This window comes from Berghia stephanieae, chromosome 14 (genome assembly GCF_034508935.2).
Source record: "Berghia stephanieae isolate SIO BIC M18660-M18661 chromosome 14, UCSD_Bste_1.3, whole genome shotgun sequence".
Classification (NCBI taxonomy): domain Eukaryota; kingdom Metazoa; phylum Mollusca; class Gastropoda; order Nudibranchia; family Aeolidiidae; genus Berghia; species Berghia stephanieae.
In genome coordinates, this window is record NC_088373.1 from 6,182,025 (window position 1) to 6,189,524 (window position 7,500).

General features: G+C 39.6%; 1 protein-coding gene across 2 annotated transcripts in view; it reads left to right on the forward strand.

Moving 5' to 3' along the window:
• The window catches only part of LOC144960102 (nephrin-like), a 132,475-nt gene that overhangs the window by 56,262 nt on the left and 68,713 nt on the right, over window positions 1–7,500 (forward strand). For both annotated transcript variants that reach the window (XM_078893059.1, XM_078893058.1), the window contains exon 3: window positions 659–731. The gene's annotated coding sequence lies outside the window, so the exon portion shown is untranslated. The remainder of the gene's footprint in view (window positions 1–658; window positions 732–7,500) is intronic.

The window sequence follows — 7,500 nt, forward strand, 5'->3', positions numbered from 1 at the left end:
TGTACACACTGTGTACAGAATGTCATAGACACCATTCAATCTGACCCCCAGTGTTTGTGTGCATTGTGTACTTTACATCCCTAACCCCCCCCCCCCCAGGCAACCTCTTATTGCCTGCCTATTCCAGACCTTTCCGCTATTTCGAAAGGTTCGTAGTTAGTAATATTCCAAATATTAATTGATTGCAAACTTATTACTTGTTATTATATTTAATTGCCTTACGTTTTCCTGGTTGATTAATATATCAGTGCTGATGGTTTTCCTCGGATCCGCGGAAATCCGCGATTTTGGAGTCCAGAGGAGGAATTTCCTCCTTTTAAAAATTACTTTTTCTCGAAACAATGTGCTAGCAATGAGAGAGTTGATGTGTGGTGGAACACACAGGTGCATTTTCCCACTCTCCAGAAGTTAGCTAGAGTATCAATGATAGTCTATCATCTCAATTGCCCTAAAAGTGGGGTTTAGTGCAGTAAAAATGGGGCTTAAAGGCAATCGTTCAACATTTTCCTACTTTTTCACTTTTTGTCACCATCAGCACTGATATTTATTACGAATGAATGAATTCAACCAATGTGTTTTCTATTAGATTGATCGACTCTTAACTTCTTCAGATAAAACAAAATATGAATGTGTTTTTTTTTCTCTCTTGCCATTTCAGGAAACTGGATATCTGTTTAAAAAATATGACGTATGGATATATAGATAAACAGGCAACTCTTATATTGTGATAGGTAAGTAGGTTATCTTACTGAATGAATTGTTGGTTTATTGGATGGTGTGACAGCAATAATGGATGGAGGGATTGATAAATGGGTGGGTAGGTGGATAGATGGATGAATGGATGGATGGATGGATGGATGGATGGATGGATGGATGGATCGATCGATGGGTGGGTGGGTAGGTGGATGGATGGATGGATGGATGGATGGATGGATGGATGGGTGTGTGTGTTTGGATGGGTGGGTGGATGGGTGGATGGATGGATGGGTGTGTGTGTGTGTGTGTGTGTGTGTGTGTGTGTGTGTGTGTGTGTGTGGATGGATGGATGGATGAATGGATAGATGGATGGATGGGTGCATGGGTGGTTAGACGGACGGACGGAGGGACGGATGGATGGATGGATGGAAAGGTGTGTGTGTGTGTGTGGAGGGATGGATGGAGGGGTGCATGGGTGGTTAGACGGACGGACAGATGGATGGATAGGATGCTGCCATTATTTTTTGTTTTTATTGTTGATAATCCAGAGGGCTTTGTTGAGCTTGTTGTGCTCTGTGTTCAGTACCAGTTAGTTGTATGTGGATGCGGTTTTTACACACAAACGTGCATACGGCTAGATTGACAGATAGACAGACAACCAGGCATACAAAGAGACCAGCAGCTAAGGGGACACGCACTCAGAAGAAGGATAGGCATACGTACAGACAGACAGACGGACGGACGGACGAACAGACAGACAACCAGACACGCAGAGATTCTAGCTGCTAAAAGAGACACACACTCAGTAGTATAGAGAGAGAGAGAGAGAGAGAGAGAGAGAGAGAGAGAGAGAGAGAGAGAGAGAGAGAGAGAGAGAGAGAGAGACGGACAGACGGACAGGCAGACAGACAGACGGATAGATAGAGAGGCAGACAGACAGATAGACAGACAGACAGACATACATACAGACATCAATGAATAACTCGATGAATGCAACCATCATCCCATGGGTACGGTTTGACAGGAGTAGAGATTGCCTCCAAGAGGAGGGGACAAGAGATACCGGATATTGAATCATTCCATACACTGTCTATTCCCCGTCATCTACATAATGTTACTACTCACGTACGTCTCTTTTCTGCCAGGGACAATCTCTATACAATGCCAAATAGTCTTTTTTATGTTTTGGCTAGAAAAGTTTACAACTCACGTACGTCTCTTTTCTGCCAGGGACAATCTCTCTACATTGCCAAATATCTTTTTTACGTTTTGGCTAGAAAAGTTTACAACTAACGTACGTCTCTTTTCTGCCAGGGACAATCTCTCTACAATGCCAAATAGTTTTTTTTTTACGTTTTGGCTAGAAAATTTTACAACACGTACGTCTCTTTTCTGCCAGGGACAATCTCTCTACATTGCCAAATAATCTTTTTTTACGTTTTGGCTAGAAAATTTTACAACTCACGTACGTCTCTTTTCTGCCAGGGACAATCTCTCTACAATGCCAAATAGTCTTTTTTACGTTTTGGCTAGAAAAGTTTTAACTCAAGCATTTGTATTGAGCAATATCCACTAAACGTGCTCAAATCACTTTACAAGGGGTACCTAGCCAACATCAAGACTTAACACGCATTAACACGCATGATGAGACACGGTGATTGATAGGCGATCGTGTGTATATATATATATATATATATATATATATATATATATATATATATATATATATATATATTAGACCTGTAAATTCTCAGTCAATTAACTGAAATCAGTCAATTCGTCAAATATATATATATATTAGACCTGTAAATTCTCAGTCAATTAACTGAAATCAGTCAATTCGTCAAATTCAAATATTTTTAAAAAGGGAAGAAAGAAATGAATAAAGAAAGAATTCATGAATCGTAGTCGATTGACTGTCAAGTTAACTAGGAATGTTCCACAGCCCCACGCATAGCTCATGGGCCTTTTATATTAATGATGGATATATATTGCCAATGCTAAGCGACGCTTTTTAGAATTGCCGTGTCTGAACACACCCCAGTGTATTTTCACACAGCCTTCGTGAAATTATTTTTTCACTTTCGAAACCTGTCGTAGCCAATTTTAACTGAGCCGCCGAGCGATAAATTTCACTGTTTCGTCTAAGCCAAAATTGACCACATTTACTTGAAGGACAGGAAAAGTATGAGAATGAAAAATTCGAAACACCGAAAGTTCGTTATGTAGACACCTTCAAATCGAAAGTTAAATGATTGCTACAAGCACATCTCGATTACCTCATGTTGTAAACAAACTGGTTGACCGTTTCTAAGTTTCTTCACTGATTGGGTACCTAATTATAAGGAACAATGGTAAGTAGCCTAATTAATTCCCTCGCAATTTAGTTTTTCTGCCATTGCTTTGCTCAAGTGAGCTTGCTGTTTACCTTTCATTTTGATTCTTTGGATTTTACCGCTACGACGAATTACGAAGAGTCTCAGTTTCAGTCAATTTTTATAGAGCTCATTTACAGGTCTAATATATATATATATATATATATATATATATATAATATATATAAATATATATATATATATATATATATATATATATATATACTCACTCACTTTGCGGCGCTGCATTGCGGCTGGGGCCTGGGTTATTCCAGTCTTCCCTTGGGATAGACCCTAAAGACAAATTTCCCCTTGGGGATGAATAAAGGGAATCTTATTATTTACAAGAAAAAAAAATTAAGGTTTTTTTGTTTATTTTGTTTTTGTTTGTTTTGTTTCTTTTTTCTTCTTTTGATTTTTATCCAAGGTCATCGCTGGAATAGAATAAGCAAATTGGATTCTTTTGAAGTTTACGAATTGAAACTCGCTTTCTCCAATAAAGGAATCTAATATTTTCTCAGCATAACTTTTTCTAATATTTTCTTAATATTTCCCATGTCAGCTATCTGTGTCTTGGACAATTCTATTGAATACGTTGCGTGGAGATTGGCGTAGGGTGTAAATTTTCTTCCTTTCTTTCTTTCTTTCTTTCTTTATAAATAAACTTATTATTATTATTATTATTATTATTACTACTACTACTACTACTACTACTACTACTACTACTACTACTACTACTACTACTACTACTACTACTAACTACTACTACTACTACTACTACTACTACTCCTACGACGACGACGACGAGGACGACGACGACTACTACTACTACTACTACTACTACTACTTTTGTTATTATTATTATTATTATTATTATTATTATTATTATTATTATTATTATTATTATTATTATTATTATATTATTATTATTATTATTATTATTATTAATTGTGTGATTCAGTCACATGTTTTTTTAAAACCTCGATGAGTATAGCTGCTCTCTCCATCCATGTTATTTATTGTTCCCATTGGTCACGGTCATGGGTCAGAGTTTTGAGGCTGTCAAGATCTTGTTGTGACTTAAGTAGTACGGAGGGCACTACAGTTTTTTCTTAGTTCTTCGGTGATTAATTTGGTCTCATCTGTGTCTAGAAATTTCCGTGAAGTGCCATTGAACACGTTGGGTGGATATCGGCGCTATGTAAATTTTTATTTATTTATAAGCACTTGAATAAAAAAGACAAACCACAAAACAAAACATAATTAGATTCAGTAGTCTGGTGTCACGCCGCCCGGCAACGGCTGCCATCTTGGTTCTAAACAAAGAAAATCATTACTTTTTATTCTTCAGGCTGGCTAGAACCTTTCATATGTCTTGTGATCAGAATGTGTAAAAGTCAATACAAGATCATATTTATAATGTTTTTTTTTCTCCTCTTGATACACTTTTATGCTCGTCGGAGAAATATTTCATAAGGGCGTCCGCCATTGTTCCGATAGTTTAGAGCCAGTGTTACTAAGTTACCATGCGTCATTAGGAAGGAAGTGACGTTACGACGACTATTGAATCGTCACCAATATTGGGGGGCAGCGAGGCTCAGCGGCACGGTCTTTGCTTCGTACCCGAAAGGTACTGGGTCCGATCACCTTCCGCTGCGCTGTGTGACCTTGATGAGCAAGTCACCTCGCCCTGGCTCAATTTGCGGCGCTGCACTGCGGATAACGCCTGGGTTATTCCGGTCTTCCCTTGGAATAGACCCTAGAGACAAATTTCCCCTTCAATTCCACAATTACAGGTTCATATAGATAATATACGCTTGGCTAAGAAACTCATAAGATTGCCATCCGGAAGTATAACGGACCAACACACAAAACTGTGTGTATCCATGAACGTTTATAGTCTGGTTAATACAGTTTAGTGAGAATCGCTCACAAACGCGGATGGAAATTTAAAAAAAAAACAATAACAAAGACTTGAGTGGCGCCATCTTCGAACTATCTATATATTTTCAATAAAAAAAAAATAAATAAAAAAAACAACCCAGAGAATGAATATGTCCAAGGTCATTCATACCAAGAAAAATAAATTTAAAAAAAAAAGGAATTTTGTTTATTTATATATTTTTTATTTTTTTTTGAAATGATTAATAAGTTCTGAGATATTCATAACCCCAGTAGGTCAGGTCAGATCTGTCCATTATAGTAATAACTCTAGCTCGTACCCCAATTCCGAATCGGGTTACATGTGAACAATCACGTGGTGACTGACTGTCAGAAGCTCACGTTCGACTGTCAAAGAAGGCTGGACGGGTCTTGTTTTGTCTAATCATTCGTCGCCGTCATCGTCGTCGTCTTTGTTGTCATCGTCACCACCAACACTATCATCATCATCATCATCATTATCATCATCATCGTCGTCGTCATCATCATCATCATCATCATCACCATCATCACCATCATCATCATCACCATCACCGCCACCACCACCACCACTATTACTACTACTACCACCACCACCATCATCATCACTATCACCACCACCACCACTATCATCATCATCACCATCACCACCACTACCACCACCACCACTACTACTACCGTCACCACCACCACCACCACTATCAACATCATCATCGCCATCACCAACACCACCACTACCACCACCACCACCACATCACCACCATCATCATCATCACCACCACTACCACCACTACCACCACCATCAACATCATCACCACCACTACCACTACCACCAACACCACAACCACCACATCACCACCACCACCACCACCACCACATCACCACCACAACCACCACATCACCATCACCACCACAATCACCACATCACCATCACAACCACCACATTACCACCACCACCACCACACCACACCACCACCACCATATACAAATAATTGGTGTGTTTCCCCCCTTATTCTAATTGGATTAAACAGTAAAAAAGAAAACTATGATTGGATTTGTGATAATATACTATTTCCCATCGGAGTTTTTGAATAATCTAGGTTATAAAATACACCTGGGAAATCAGTTCTCTCCCTTACTAATATGGAAGAAAAAAACACGTTTCTTTTTTTTAATTTTTTTTTTTTAAGTTTTGGCCAGAAAAATTGTTCTTCAAATATCGGTCGCTTAAAATGACCCTCATCACGGCAAAAACTCTCAAACCTGGGAATTAAGGTACTGCTTCAAGAAAGTCCCAGGTTTGAGATTTTTTAAAAATGATATAAGGGTCATTTTAATCGGTCGATATTTGAGGGAGGGGTTTTCTGCCTAAAAATTGAAAACATGTTTTTTCCAGAGTGTTGTAGAATATACCAATCATAATAATCATTTTCACCAATATTATCAATGCTTATCTGGATAACGTGTCTTTTCTATTTTTGGCCTGTTTTAGCGTCCTCGCCACCGTTACCTCTCCCCCTCCCCCTCCTCCTCCTGTTCTTTCACCTCCTCATTCTGTTTCACCTCAATCTCCTCCTTCTCCTCATTTTTCCTTTCCTCCTCTTCCACCCCCCCCCCCCCCCCACACACACACCTCTTTCCTCCTTCTCTTATCGACGAAAAACGCCATCGTCGTCGTCGTCGTCGTAATCATCGTAGAATCTCCATCATCATCATCATCATCATCATCATCATCATCATCATCATCATCATCATCATCATCATCATCATCATCATCATCACCACCATCATCGTCATCATCATCATCATCATCATCATCATAATCACCACCATCATCGTCATCATCATCATCATCATCATCATCATCATCATCATCATCATCATCATCATCATCATAATCACCACCATCATCATCGTCATCATCATCATCATCATCATCATCATCATCATCATCATCATCTCAGACACAACCAACACCACTACCACCAAACCACTCACCGTTATAGTCTAGTAATCTAACCACTTCCATAAATTACGAATCCCTGGGGCAGACACCGCTCTCATTGACCTCACTTGCATCTAAGGACAAAACTGACCGCGGGCCACGGCTCTGCGGCCACCCATTGACCAGTGTCCATCCAAACGGGCTGGGATGTTTGAGTGTCTTTGCCTTGTAGGCTCGATCCACTCTCATTACCATGTACAATCATTTAGCCATAATTGACCATTGGGACTTGTTTTGATGGTCCAGTGGGTAAGAAAGATGAAGTTTAAGGAGAGGAGAGCAAGGAGGAAAGAGAGGCAGCAGATCCAAACACCAAACACACAGTCAAACTATGTGTGCAACAACTGCGGTAGAGACTGCCATGCAAGGATTGGTCTGTTGAGTCACACCCGTCGTTGCTCTCAACAAGACTGATGGGACTAAAGCCATACAGGGCGCAAACTATCGTCTCTTGAGACGGAAGGATGCCGACTACTACTATAGTGGGGAACGCGTTGGATTGGA